This window comes from Lactuca saligna, chromosome 1 (assembly GCF_052625555.1).
Source record: "Lactuca saligna cultivar CGN05327 chromosome 1, ASM5262555v1, whole genome shotgun sequence".
Classification (NCBI taxonomy): domain Eukaryota; kingdom Viridiplantae; phylum Streptophyta; class Magnoliopsida; order Asterales; family Asteraceae; genus Lactuca; species Lactuca saligna.
The window spans coordinates 181,002,712-181,019,324 of record NC_136417.1 but is presented as its reverse complement, the minus strand read 5'-3'; positions in this window follow the sequence as shown (position 1 = coordinate 181,019,324).

The window sequence follows — 16,613 nt, the reverse complement described above, 5'->3', positions numbered from 1 at the left end:
AATGACCAATGGTACGTTATTATGTGATTAGGTGAACATGTGTATGGTATCTGGTAGTTTGGGGAGACTCACTAAGCTTAGTGCTTTCAGTTTTCAGTTTTGGTTTCAGGTACTTCCGGAAGCAAGGGGAAAAGCTCGGGATGACTGTTGTGCACAGACCATGATTTTATTCTGGTTTGCTTTTACTTTGATATGTTTTAATATATGTTTATGATGTTTTGAGAAACAATAACTTATTATTTTCATATGATGTTTGATAGCTATGGTTTTATTAATAATTAAAAATGAAATTTTTGGACAGTATTTTTGGGTTGTTTCAAGTTGGTATCAGAGCCTTGGTTTGAGGGATTCAGGCACACTCTCGGGTGTGTCTGCACTCAAACTGAGGACTTGGTATAAATTTTTTAAAAGAAAGACCATTTATACAAAAAGGATTTCGAAAATAGAAAAATAATGTGGTGCATGCAATCAGCCGAGCTTAAGTAAGTACTCCCAAATTACCTACACAAGTTTATGTTATGATATGATTATGAGAAATGCATGCTAGATTATGGCTAAGTATCTAGGAATGATGCCTTGTGTGCTTATTATATGTGTATGAAAATTGCATGCTACTTTAGGGCTAATGATCTAGGAAGGATACCCTATATGCCTGCTATATAAGCTTGTTGAACTATAAGCTAGTACTGATTAGTCAGTAATATGATGGCCTGCGTAGCATCTGCTTGATTAGGTTACTCAATGCTTGAATAATGCTTGCTTTGTGCTTTTAGGAGTCCTAGTTATCGTTGACTAACTAGTAGACAAATATGTTAAGTTACATATTACGAGGACTAAATAATTTTATAAGGTTAGGTTTAACTCTATTTCCCAGCTCTTGTTTGAGTCCAACCATTGTAGGGTAGGACCTCCCATTCAAAGAATTATCTCGCCTTAGTGATATGTAATAGTATAAGTTCTAGTTAGGGAAATAGCAGGAACTTCTTATGTAGCTGATGGTGGAGAGTGGGTCAGAGGTTACCTTAGGGCAATCCTAGGATGAGATTAGCGTGTGAAGCAGTAGTAGTAGAAGGGACTTGATGGATTCGAGGCAGTTCTTGTGGAAAGTACGAATAGATGTGGAAGGTAGTATGGGCACGTACTACCGAAAGTAGAGGATACATACTTAAATCAAGGAAGGCTAAAATGAACCTAAGGAACTTGTAGTATGTGAGAGCCCTAGAGTTATGATGAGTATACTTATGTTTGTTATGGTGTATTTTCAGTATGGTGACACTACACACTAAACCAATTGGCAGTTCAGGTGCTGATGAGGGATAACGCTTGGGGTCTAGAGTCAGGAAGCTCGATGAGCAGATAAGAGAGTTCGTTTCATCTGAGGTTACGCATAATATTTTAAACCAGACTCCTGTGATCCTTGGTACGCTAAAGGAGGGTATCTTGGAGATACTTGATGAGAGGTTGGGAGCATTCTGCACCGAGATGAAGGTCATGATAAGGGCACGCACGATGACTTTTAGGGAGTTCCGAGCTTGTGGAACTCCAGAATAGCATGGGGCTCAGGACCCCATTGCTAGAAGCATGTGGTTAGATGATGTCGCCAATGCCCTCCGTACGAGCCAATGTCCTAAGGGGCACAAGGACTGACTTTCTTCCTATATTCTGAAGGCTAGAGCACATGACTGGTGGGAGGATGTTGAACATTCCATTAGAGAAGATGCAACTTTAGATGCGATGACCTGGAGTGACTTTTCGGCCAAATTCAAGGCTGAGTTTACACCTTTGATTGAGGTACAACAGCTTGCTAGGGAGTTCCAGTACCACCAGTAGACGATTAAGACGATGACTGAGATCACCGCCATGTTTAGGGACAGGGCCCTTCTCGTTCCGCAATACGTGGCGGACGAGGAGATGAAAATGGCCCGATACCATGAGATGTTGCGGAGTGGTATCAACCAGTTTGTGAGCAGATCCAGCTGTAAGATGCTGGAGGATATGATTGTGAGGGAAAGAGAGAGAAAGAGAGAGAGAGAGAGAGAGAGAGAGAGAGAGAGAGAGAGATTTGGATTTGGAGATGGAGAAGACTAGGAAACCAGAGGGGGTTCTGTCAGGGATGGCGATGAAAAATCCCAAGGTATGAAATCATTGATCGAGGAGCCATCATTGTCGCAACCACTGTGGCAAGTGCAGCAAGCTGCATAAGGGGACGTGCAGGGTGGGTAGTTCGGGATGCTTCATGTGAGGCTAAACAGGTCATGTTAGTAGGTATTGTATTTCTACCACCACCACCATGACAATATCAAAATCTAATTTTCTTCCAGTGCAATTAGAGGGGACACAAGCAGTCCTAGTGCCCGATTTTTGCAGCAGAAGGACAGGTGGCGGCATCTACTCCAGCTACATTGAGGATTACGGCTGGCGTTAGGTCCGGTCAGAGGAGCCAGTGGTGAAGAGCACAGCTTTCCTATTGAAAGTAGAGGAGGCACCTGCAACTCCCAATGTGGTATTATTTGACTCGGGGCGACCTGATTTTTTGTGTCACTCGCGCCTAGAAAGTGGTTTGTGGGAGCTCCAGGGTAGTTGGATTTTCTAGTAGATGAGGAGATAGCATATGATAGGACCGTTCGGGTTGTGAGGTTTCGTCGGGGATGTACACTACTGTTATTTGATGAGAAGTTTGCTCTAGATTTAGACCCTATTCCCCTGCGAGGGAATAAGGTTATAGTGTGTATGGACTGGTTAAGTACCAATGGGGTATTGATTGACTACAAGCAGCAGCTTCTGCGGGTTCGGTCCCCAAGTGGGGGAAGTTTGATGATCCAAGGCGACAGACTGTACGGTGGACTGAAGTTTTGTTCAGTAGCAAGGGCAAGACGCTACCTACAACAAGGTTGGATAGGTTATGTCGCTTATGTCAGGGACACCAAAGGTAAGGGTAAAGTTATAGTGGATGATGTACCGATCGTACGAGAATACCCGGACGTGTTCCCATAGGATTTTCCTGGGATACGTCCGGAGAGGCAGGTAGAGTTCAGGATTGACCTAGTCCCTGGTGCGGCTCCGATAGTCAAAGCACCATATCGGTTGGCTCCTCTCGAGACGCGGGAGTCGTCTACGTAGTTGCAAGAGCTGTTAGACAAGGGATTTATCCGGCTAAGCAGTTTGCCATGGTGAGCCCTAATCCTATTTGCGAAGAGGAAGGACAGATCACATTGTATGTGTATAGATTACCGGGAGCTGAGAAAGGTAACCGTCAAAAACTGATATCCCCTCTTGAGGGTTGATGAATTATTTGACCATCTTTAGGGTGCATCTTGGTTCTCCAACATTGATCTGTGATCGGGTTATCGCCTGATGCGATTTAGGGATGGCGATGTTCCGAAGACAACCTTTCGGGCTCGCTATGGCCACTAAGAGTTCGTGGTGATGTTGTTTGGGCTCACCAATGCTCCTATCGCATTCATCAATCTCATGTCAATCACGGGTATGGGTGCAGCATTGATGCAGCGGGGTAACGCGATAGCATACGCTTCGAGGCAGTTGAAGCCTCAGGAGGTGAACTACCCGAAGCATGATTGGAGCTAGGGGCTATAGTTTTCGCCCTCAACATTTTGCGGCATTACCTATATGGGGTTCATTAAACCATTCACACAAGCCACAAGAGTTTGAGGTACTTGATGGATGAGTTGAATATCAACATGAGGCAACGTCGGTGGTTAGATGTAGTGAAGGATTACGACTATGAGATCCTTTATCACCCATGAAAGGGAAATATGATGGCTAATGCTTTTAGCTGCAAGGCAGATGAGGCTCTGATTCGAGACATATTTCTAAGGATGACAGTGGTTACTCCGTTGCTAGAGCGGATCATAGAGGCACATGTCGAGGGTATGAACGACAAGCGTTGGATGTGTGAGCAGGTCACAGACAAGGTGGCCTCATTTGATTATGACGGCCACATGTTGGTGACCCTACATAGGAGGGTCTGGGTTCTATACTAGGGCAGTAAACGACAGTTTCTGATAGCTGAGGCCCACAAGTTGAGGGTGTCCATCCATCCCGGGGCGACGAAGATGTATCGGGATCTTCACCCTTATTACCGATGGCCTTGCATGAAGATATTACTATGGATTTCATAACAAAGATTCCCAGCACCTCACATAGAGTAAATTCGATATGGGTCATCGTGGATCGGTGAACCAAGAGTGTTCATTTCATCCTGATCTAAGACAGTATATCAGCTAAGAAGCTAGCCAGGATCTACGTACGTGAGTTGGTAGCACGACATGGAGTGCCAGTTGCGGTTGTGTCAGACCGAGATGTTCGTTTCACTTCTAGATGTTGGAATTGATTTCATGACAAGATCAGTACTTGTCTTCACTTCAGTACAGATTTCCACCCTCAGAATGATGGGCAGAGTGAGAGGACATATCTTCTATTAGTGGAATTTTCGTTTAACAACAATTATCACACTATCATAGATTGACCTCCCTTTGAGACGTTTTATGAGAGGAAGTGTAAGACCCCAATCTGTTGGGGCGAGGTTCATCAGATAGTCACAGTCAGCAGAAAAGCTATGCCGACAAGCATCGTTTAGACTTGGAGTTTCAGGTGGACAACATGGTTCTCCTAAACGTGTCACCTTGGAAAGGTGTCATCAAGTTCAGGAAGCGGGGCAAGCTGAGCCCCAACTACATCAGTTCGTTCAAGGGTTTTGTCTAGATTGGGTCAGGTTGTTTACCATTTGGATCTTCTAGCAGAGCTAATCTAGATCCACAACACTTTTCATGTCTCCCTACTGTGGAAGTGTTTAGTGGATGACTCCGTAGTTGTGCCTTTAGAGGTAATGGAGGTTGACGATAGCCTGAACTACATTGAGAGAGTAGTAGACATTCTTGACAAGAAGACAAAAGAGCTGAGGAATAAGAGGGTAGAGCTAGTGAAGGTGAAGTGGCAGCACCACAAGGGCTCGGAGTTGTAAGATCCTGAGTTTAGGTATACCTTGAAACCCTTGATCTTTTGAGTACTTGTCCATTTTGGTCCTTTATTTAGAAAAGTTGGTAAATTAGTATGTTGGGCGTACGCGAGTGTAAGCTGCAGTTACTCATGAAATGGTTTTAAGCATCCTAACAATCCTATGGTGTACATGCAACCCTAGAAACTTTGGATCTATGTTTGACTAAGATACTTCCAAATAATTATTTTTCCAAGGTTCTTATCCTATGTAGCATGGCATGGGGAACTTGAATCAAATAAGCTAGTAGAATTAGTTACCTTGTAGTTGTAGTTGATTGCTTCGAGTTTGAGAGCCTAGCACCAATAGTGTGGATGCCTCAAATGGAAATAACAAATTACTACAAACTTTGGATCCTTGAGAGAATAGTCACAACCTTCTTGAAATCGGCCCTCTTAGTATACTCACCACAACTTGTGTGATTTCAAGAACCAAAGCCTCCTTTATATAGTGTGGTGCATTAGGGTTACATCCATGTAAACCCTAATACCCATGTCTTTTCATTTCCATTAGATCCATGCGTTAAAGCTCCATGGAGTATCCATGGACTTTCCATGCAAGCCTAGCCCATTCCAAATAAGCATTAGCCCACACTATATAAATACAACAGCCCATATTTAATTAGTCATACTTTTGATCTCTAAATTAATTCTTGATTAATTATAGATCAATATGATTTTATATTAATATATTATAACTTATAATACATTAATAAAGCATAACTTATACTATTATCAAAATATTATCCATAAATTGTTTGGGTGAAGTGCAACCCAAATGGACCATCTCGGGTCGGGTCAAGTACATACCAAATATAGTTATGGACTTAGACACTATATCCAACAACTCATAAGGGTGTATTTGAAGTGCAAGCCACCCAGTATGCTAGGCATACCAGAGGGTACACTGGGCATACTAAGAGTGAAAACACTAATTTAGGGTGAGTACCCTATATAAAGGATATAGTTGCCTCATTCCTAGAGATTGTGAGTGCATTTGAGAGCCTTTGAAGGTCTTCGTGTGTTCTTTAAGTGAAGGAGAATCTTTAGGAAAGAAGGAGTGAGAGTCCAGGCCCTTAGATGTAAGCATATATGCGTTGAGAGATTCACATAGAGGTATAAAGCTTCATCGTTTCTTACTCTTTTGTTTTGTGCATCGTAGTAGAGTATTTTAGGGTTTTTGTCCCAAAATTTGGAGAATTTATGAGATATTGAGCTCCAGAGACTTTGATCAAACCCTTTGAATGTATTTAGTGGTAAAATGTCATAAAAATCCAACATTGGACGTTGGAATCAAGCCATGCATCAGTTATGAGCTTTTTGAGACAAGAGAGTGAGTGTTTTGTTTGTCTGTGACCATATCAGCCATGCAAAGGCTTAAATTCGCTGACTTTATGGAGTAAGAACTGTTAGAGACTCCATATATTTGATATGAGCCAACGTCTTAACTAATTAATACCAAATGAATGAGAAGAGTGGAACTAGGGCGTACGATAGGCGCAATCCCAATACGTGCAGCTTAGGGGTCGAGCATCCCTGATGCCGGCATCACAGCTGAGTATGCCCAGCATAGAGAGCTGGTACACGTAGCGCACTCCCTGCCATTGAATTTTGGTTTTCTTTTCGGGTTGGTCCAGATTGTGGACTTTTAAGCCCGTCGAGGGGTAAAATGGTCTTTAACGTTTCTGCGACTTATAGAGGGGTTAGTATAGCTTCATGAGATCTCTTATTAATTAGGGATAATTATTTTATGTGTTAGGCAGGATCTAGAAAAGGTGATTTGAGTTGAGGGTATTCGAGTTCTTACGAGGTGAGTCTTCTCGCTATACATTACCTCGAGTGGTAATATACTGTGTGGCCGGAGAGTCTTATGTGCTTTTTAAGTTATGTGATATTATGCTTGTTGCCTGTGTGATATATATGTTATATTTGTGTTTACTGAGATCGGACCGGAGGGTCCAACCCGAGATGTGGGACTGGAGGGTTCCCACCAACACAGGACCAGAGGGTCCAAACCAAGCTGTGAGACCGGAGGTTCTCACTGGGACACATCGACTAGAGAGTGTTACTGAGTTATAGCCTCGAGTGATTAATGAGCTATGTGTGGTATTTTAGAGAACTCACTAAGCTTCGTGCTTATCGTGTTATGTGTTATGTGTTTCAGGTACTTCCTAGGATCGCGGGATGGCATCTGCTTGATTGTACACACACTTGAGCTAGGGTTATATTTTTGGTTGTTCCTGGATTCGTGATAAACAATTTTTGAAATATGTATTGATATTTGATACTTGATATTTTTGATAAAATGTGACATGTGTTTTATTGTGTTTAAAAATGAAAATTTTGGTTTGAAAATTTACGGTGTTACAAGTTAGTATCAGAGCCGTGGTTTGAGGGATCCGGAAGCACCTCTGGGTGTATTTGGACTCGAAATGAGGATTTGAGAAAAAGATTGAAAAAGGCTATTTTTTTAAAAATGAGAAAAGTGATTACGAGAAAACGAGTCGGAGCACTGTGGACAATCAACCAGAGCCCGGACGATGATTTCCCAAAATACCCTTATTTTTGTATTATGAGATATTTATGAGATATTTTATTACAAATGCATGCTAGAGAGTGTTGGATTAGTGTCTAAGTCCATAACTATAATTGGTATATACTTGACCTGACCCGACATGGTCCATTTGGGTTGCATGACATCAGAACATTTGGGTAGACCTTTTCTAAGAAGAGGATATTAGTGACATATTAATATATTATAAGTTCTAATATATTAATATCAAATCATATTATTTAATTAGTATTGATCAAGAATTAGTTTAGTGATCAAAAGAGACTAATTAAATATATGGGGATTGATTGTGTAAATCATTCATTCTTATATATGTGGGCTTATGATCCATGATTCCTTATGTTGGGTTAAACCCATGTGGTGACCCATGGATACTCCCTGGAGGTTAAAACTCATGGAGCATAAGGGATGGGTAAAGTTATGAGTTACATGATGTAACCCTAATAGCCACACTAAATAAAGACCCCATTGGTTGGTGAAATTGGCACTAGTGTATACACAAGAGGGCAAGCTGATTTCTAGAGTCCATGTTGAAGGGTTTTCAGCATTCTAACACTCCTAAAGTGTACATGCAACCTTAAATACCTTGGATATATGTTTTCTCTATTATACATGCAAATACAATTCTCCAAGGTATTATCCTAACTAGCATATTATGAAGTACAAGTACTATAAAATTTAGTAGATAAGGGATCATATATTCCTCCATTCTTGATATCATGCAAATACAATTCTAACACTCCTAAAGTGTACAATTTTCCAAGGTATTATCAATGATGCGCCCATTAGATAAGGGATGATATATTCCTCCATTCTATAAATCATATGGACTCAGATATTGATTATAATCCTTCTCTTTGACCATCTGTTGTTTCCCGATTTCCAGTTTATGACAACCGACAAATTGAACAAAGAAAATCAGTTGAGGCTTGACCAAGCACTTAGGGGTGTCATCACTAAATCATCGAGGGGCCCACTGATATCACTTTTATCCCTTTAAGAGTAAAAGGAATGGTTAAACTTCTATTCATATTCTTGTTCCACTACTTGTTGAATCATACACGAAAGAAAATTTATAACATCGAGTTACCAATGCATTTTCGTACAATTAATGTATAACCAACTCATAGGAAACAACTCATATCTCTAGGTTTGAAGAATATAACATATTATCGTCTCATGATCACTCGTGATAAAATCCATCAAGTGATTCAAATGAGTGTGGGTTAGATCCAATACTCATAACTTCTAAGTACCCATGAATGTTGTAGCAACTCTTAATATTTCTAACATCTTAGACATCTACAAACCCGATTCATGACAGTCTTAATTCATACCTACTTCCAACATATGACTGACTGTCGAGGGTTTGAATAACTTAATCATTCAGGAAGAATGACCTAGTTATTCTGGAACTCAAAACATGCAAAGTGAAACACAATACTAATCGAATCCAAATTGATTACACATTATGTTATTCACCATATTGATTACACATTATGTTTTCTAAACATTAGTTGTCTCATGCTCCAAGCATGTACACTATGTTTTCTAAACAATAATTATGCCATACACCAAGTATGCACACTATGTTTGTCTATGATCTTTACGTTGTGAAATACATCGATTGAACATAATTCCAATGATTCTCATTTCACAATCCCAAATCCTTATTGTAAATATAAGAATTCCAAGTTCCTACCATTTACATAAATCTATTAGATTTTAAACTTATATGCACCGATCCTCTCGTATTGATTATGCACAAAGTCACAAAGACTTGTCAACAGTTATTACAGAGTATTCCAATGGAAATTAACTCTATGGAAATGAAGTCTCATATTCAAAGTACATTGCTCTGACCATCCTTCTTGCATTAAGTTTTCTAATCTTACACAGATTGAATAACTTCCACATATGGGAATATTTCCAAGTTCTCATTTTGACTATCCCTTCTGAACAACAGTTTTCTCTTTTTAGAATATGTGAATATGGTCCTTCCAAAATTAACAATTCTCAACTGTCCCTGAACAACCAATCTTCGGTAAAAATTAGATTGTCCTCGACAATTGCTTAATCATTTTAGTCATATCCAATTCTAGACCTTTCCCCTTTTAAGGCCCTGAGCATTTGGAAAATTTAGAAACGATGAATATTATAGCACATGCAATCGATCCATGATGTCTCATACAAAGATATCATATGGGACACGATTCATGATGTCTCACACAAATATATCATATTAGACTAGACAATCTTATAATATTTCTATTTCTACTTGCCATGTTCTCATAATTCAAATTATGAAACGGGACGCCGTAATCATAATCGAATTTTAGAATGCAAATAATGTGCCCATATATAGAATTTCCTTATGTTGAGCCATTCCAACATGAAATTCATATATATATATATATATATATATATATATATATATATATATATATATATATATATATATATATATATATATATCCTTGACTAAAGATGATTAAAACCTCAATCTAAGCTTTTAGAATTGAAATGAAGTACAACTTCCTCCCCCTTAATTATAGCAAAATAACTTTTCTCAATTGAACTTTTGTTTTTCTATAATTAACATTGCTAACTTCCAACACTTATCATAATTATCATGCTCCTGCTAACGTTTTAGTTGTTAGCATAACACTTATGCTCCCACTAGCTTTGACATGTACTCAGAAATCAGCTACACTTCTAGAAATCAATACTTTATTAACTTTGTTAAAATTTATCAAAATCGTACACCTTTCCATAGATAGCTCACATTTGTGTCTAAACAAATTTAAAATATGAAAAGGGATGTCGTAATCACAGTCTAACCTGTTTAGATCTTTGCCATTCCACACAAGTCCATGTTAGTGTGCCGGTTAAGCACACAGGCTCCACTAACGACTTTGAGAATGCAAATATCACAATTGCTATCTACTTAAAATCTACTTAGTGAAAGCATTTCCTCACCATCATTTTCATGAATCGGAGAGAAACCTTATGAAACTTAGATTTTATGGTGTACATGTTCATATCAATGTGAATTTGTCAAAACCATAATCACAAGACAAGGTTAGTGACAAATCCAAACTCATATGGACCAAACTCGTGCAATCTTAACTTATTGCCACTTGGCAGCACAAGGCCTAACATTGCTTCCAGGTTGTTGTACAAAAAATTAAGAACTTTTAGAACTCATATGCATAGTCAACTCACTACTAGAAAAATAGCCTTTTACGACGCGCAATTCATGATTCGCATCGATTTACGATACGCAAAAGTGGGTGACCTAAAAATAATTTCATCTCTCTATAAATTTTAAAGATCTAGGACGCGCATTTTTGCGTGCCCTTAAATTAGTGTCTAAACAAAAATTAAAAAAAAAAACACGGAGGACGCATATAATAAGAAGTGTGTCGTATTAAGATGTCACTTTATAAATTTTAATGGGAACGCGTGTTCCATCTTTTAATAGTTATGTGTGTGTGTGTGGGGGGGGGGGGAATGAAATCCTAAAAAAATTAAATACCCCGCCTTCCTGTTTCTTCCTTTCCCTCTAGCCCTAATTATCAACGCCCCTTCCTTCCCCTCCCGACATTGATTGCAGCCACCTACTTCTTCCTTCGCACTTCGACCATCATTACTTGCCATTCCTGATCGTCGACGTCGATCAACGAAAGCACGCCACCAGCTGAAAACCTTCACTATCTCCTTCCCCTTTTCTCTGTAAACCCTAATCTGCCTCCACCACTACCGAATCTACCTCAACTCACCTCTGGCCTCGGCTCATCTCTTTCCGCCGACGACCTCAGGCTCACCTCACCTCACCAGAGACTACAACGATTGCTCAAGTTTCCAAGCCCTAGGATAGATTAATATTGAAGTTAAGTATGATTCTAATGAGATGATCGGTTTCCCTAGTTGCGTTTTCATGAAGAAATTTCCCACATGCACACCAGATCTTCGAATTGTTGTAGAAAGGGATGACGAACGTGTGATTTACGCTAAAAAACTTAACTTTTGTAGGTGTCTCAACCTCCCTATGTTTGAAATAGATGGTGAAACATGCTTGGGCGTTGTTGAGGTGGTGATGACTTCCCAGAAAGTCAACCTCTAGGATGAACTCGAAAACATATGTAAAGCACTAGAGGTCTCTTACTATCTTCTTTTATGTTAAGGTTTCTGCATTTCTGGCTCGATCGTGTTAGGTTCAGTCATTTACATCATGTTTTTAACTTTCTATGGCTCAAAACTGATGGCTTTGAGCCATAAGAACTTTCCTATGGGAACATGCAAACCCTAATGATTGGATCTTGGTTTCTCTAATTTAACATGCATTGAATCCAAGACTTACAATACTAGGTCTAATGTAAACAAATGAATCAAATCCTACGTAATTGGATCTAGAACAATACCTTAGATTACTTGCTTGACACTTCTTCTCCTTAGAGCTTAGAGTCACAATTGTCACTCCTCTAATGGCTTACAAACACCAACTAGCAAGAGGATGATATTGAGAGAGAGGGGATAGGGTGAGAAATCGGCCCTAGGGTTCCTTGCCTTGCATGAGTGCCGATTTCCCTCACCCTAGCGGTCTATTTATACTATGGGATACTAGGGTTTCACCTTTAACCCTAATTGAATAACTTAGGCCCTAAGCAATCCAAGATCCTTCTAGATACTAGGCTTGGACGAATTTAAGTTTCCCTAACCCTAGATTTCGTCTACCCCATTACCCATAAGGATACATAGCCCAAAACACAACTATCACACTTTTGATAGTTTATGCCCCTTTATTCAATAAACCTCTTTAAGTTATCAAATTAATTCTTGATTAATATATAACTTATATTAATAAAATAATATTATTATCCCTTCAAAATATTATTCTCATAATATATTAACAAGAATATTTCTTCTCTCTTAACAATTCATCCTGTGAAGTTGCTATGGTGAAGGCAACCCAAAAGGACCATGCACAACCTGGTCAAGTACTTACCAAATATAGTTACAGCCTTACACACTAATCCAACAGTCTCCCACTTGGATAAGTCTAGTAACTATATATCGAAACACAAACCGATTAGCAATCGTAGCTCTCAAAGACGCTGTCAACTATGATCTTATCAATCTATTGTCCTTTAGATAAGGAATCCTACAGTCCTCTGTTTAGATATTATGCGGACAATCTTATGGAACTTATTGTCCAGAATTTAGTTTCTCGATCTAAGATTCATTTGACATAGAACTTAGTTGAACACATCAATTCAGTCCTGACCGGGCCTGGCACATAAGTCAAAACAAAATCATCGAGCGTCCGTGATATCGCTTTTATTTTCTTAGGATAAAAGTAATGGATAAACTTAGACTTATATGCATTTATTACTTACTAATCAATCATACACAAGAATGCGTTTTATGACATCAATTTACTGATGTGGTTTCGCGTTATCAATGCACAACCAATTAATAAACAATAAACCATATATCTTGGTTTTAAGACTATATGATACTATCGTCTTGTGATCACTTATGTCTCATTCCATGAAGTGATTCCAGCAAGCGCGGGTTTATTCCAATGCTCAAAACTTATTCATAAGCACTCATGAACGTTGTAGCAAACCTTTGCTATGTGTAATACTCTTTTAGATAATCTACACACCAATTCATGACAATTTTCATTCATACCTACTTCCAACATATGAACGATTGTGGACCATTCAAATAATTCGATTATTCTTAATAACTCAATTATTCAGGAAGTCAAAACATGCAAAGTGAAACAATAGTTAAGCAATTAACATAAGACAGTAACTTTACTTATAAATAATACTCTTTTATTTAATCATCAAATGTCAATTACATTTATCTATTACATGTTTCAAAACTATCTAATCTAAACTAATATCGTCTTTCAACCCAATGCTCCTAGCGTGCTGCAAATGCTTAACCCTACTTAGTCCCTTCGTAAGCGGATCCGCTGGGTTATCCTCTGATGATACCCTCTTCACTATGAGGTGTCCTTCTTTTACTCGATGTCTAATAAAGTGATGTTTTCTGTCGATATGTCGAGATCTACCATGATCCCACGCGTCCTTGGTCAAGGCAACCACTCCCTTATTATCACAGAAAATTTCCATAGGCTCTTTATAGCAGGCACAACTCCAAGGTCACCAATGAAGTTCTTCAAACACATCACCTCCTTTGACGCTTCACTCGGTGCAATGTATTCTGATTCGCACGTTGAATCAGATACAGTCTCTTGTTTGGAACTTTTCCAAGTCACTGCTCCTCCATTAAGGGTGAAGACCCAGCCCGACTCCGAACGGTAGTTGTCCCTATCGGCCTGGAAGCTGGTGTCACTATACCCTCGAACCTTTAAGTCATCACTCCCTCCAAGGACTAAGAACCATTACTTGGTCCTCCAAAGGTACTTAAGAATATTCTTGACTACAATCCAATGAGCTCTGCCAGGGTTCCCTTGATATCTACTGACCATGGTCAAAGCAAAAGCCACATCAGGGCGAGTACAAGTCATAGCATACATGATTGAGCTAACTGCGAAGCGTACGGTACTCGGATCATCTCAGTTATCTCGGCTTCGGTACTCGGACTTTGAGTCTTACTCAACTTGGCATTACTTTGTATCGGTAGTTCTCCCTTCTTCGAGTTTTCCATACTAAAACGTTTTAGTACATTATCCAAGTAAGTATTATGACTAAGTCCTATTAGTCTCTTACTTCATTCTCTCACTATCCTTATTCCCAAAGTATAGGAAGCCTCTCCGAGGTCCTTCATAGCGAAGCACTTCCCGAGCCAAGAATTTACCTCCTGCAGAGTCGGGACGTCGTTTCCTATGAGCAGTATGTCATCGACATACAAAACGAGGAAGCTAACTATACTCCCACTGGCTTTGACATATACACACGATTCATTTTCGCTTCATACAAATCCAAACTTTTTGACTTTCTCATCAAATCAAAGATTCCATCTGCAAGACACTTGCTTAAGTCCATAAATGGACTTCTCAAGCTTGCACTCTCTATTGGGATGCTTCGGATCGACAAAACCCTCTTGCTGAGCCATGTAAACATCCTCAGTCAACTTCCCATTCAGGAAGGTGGTCTTGACATCCATTTGCATATCTCATAATCATGAAATGCGGCAATAGCTAGCATCACCCTAATATATTTTATCTTCGCAACTGGTGAGAAGGTCTCATCATAGTCAACTCCGGGAGTTTGCGTAAAGCCCTTCGCTACCAATCGCGCCTTGTACGTGTTCACATTCCCATCCATGTCGGTCTTCTTCTTGAAGATCCATTTGCACCCAACCGTCTTACATCCGGGCACATTGTTAACCAAATTCCAAACTTAGTTGTCATAGATGGATTGAATCTTGCTGTCCATTGCCTCTTTCCATTTTATAGACTCCGGGCCTCCCATGGCTTCCTTATAGAAATTATGTTCATCTAGATTTATTAGTGTACTATCACTAATATACGTGTCCCCTTCGGAATGTCTAAGAGGTAGGGATTGGTCAATCGGTTCAACCGGAGTTTCCTCCTCAGATTGATCGCCAACGGTGAAGGTTCCTTCATCACTCGACTCTTGAATCTCTTCAAGATTGATTTTCCTCCTACTGTCTCCTTGACTTATGAGTTCTCGCTCTCAGAAAACCCCTCTCCTTGCAACAAAGACAACATTGCCACTTAGTTTATAGAAGAGATATCCAAAGGATTTCTGCGGGTAGCCAATGAAAATACATCGCTCACTATGAGGTTTGAGCTTGTCGTGAGTCTCTCGTCTTACGAAAACTTCACAACCCCAAACCTTGATATGTGCCAATGAGGGAGCTTTCCCTATCCACATCTTGTGAGGCGTTTTGGCAACCTTCTTTATAGGGACTCAGTTAACGATATGGGCGGCAGTCTCTAAGGCATACCCCCAGAATGAGATAGGTAGTGAAGCATGACTCATCATAGAACGAACCATGTCTAACAGGGTGGGATTACGCCTTTCTGCCACACCATTCAACTGCGGTGTCCTAAGTTGCAAAACTATTCCGGATTCCTTAAGATAGTTGTGGAATTCAATACTTAGGTACTCTCCTCCTGGATTGGATCGATGCATCTTGATTTTCCTGACCAATCGATTCTTCACTTCATGTTTGAATTCTTTAAACTTTTCAAACGTTTCTGACTTGTGTTTGATTAAGTAGATATACCCATATCTACTATAATCATCGGTAAAAGTCACATAGAAGCGGTTCCCATCCTTTGTGGTAGATCTAAAGGGTCCACATACATCGGTATGTATGAGATCCAATAAACCCTCACCCCTTTCACATGTCCTAGTGAAGGGTGATATGGTCATCTTTCCAAGTAAACAAGATTCGCACGTATCATCTTCCCTAAGGTCGAATGACTCCAACACTCCATCCTTTTGGAGTTGGGCTATGCGCTTCTTGTTGACATGTCCAAGACGACAATGCCACAAGGATGATTTATCCATACTATTGGAAGAATCCACACACAACACATCATTTCCTAGGTTATCTACAACTATAATAGTTTCATAAATTCCATTACAAGGCATTGCTTCAATGTATAAAACACCATTTAGATAAGCATAAATAGAACCATTCATATTATTAAACGAATATCTAAATCCTTGTTTAAACAAACCATGGAAAGAAATGATGTTTCTTGCCATATCTGGCGAGTAGTAGCAATTATTTAAATCTAAATTCAATAAATTACTATGCACTAAAGAATACACTCCAATCTTGGTAACAGGTGACGATCTTCTATTCCCCATGATTAGATTTATTCTTTCGAGCTCCACATCTCTACTTCGTCCTAGTCCCTGCAAATCAGAACAAATGTGGTAACCACATCCTGTGTCAAGAACCCAAGAAATAGTATGGGATGAATTACTAGATTTAATTGTGTATATACCTGCAAAAGATGGCTTGATCTTTCAATCCTTAATGGCTTGCAGATATTCCGGGCAACTTC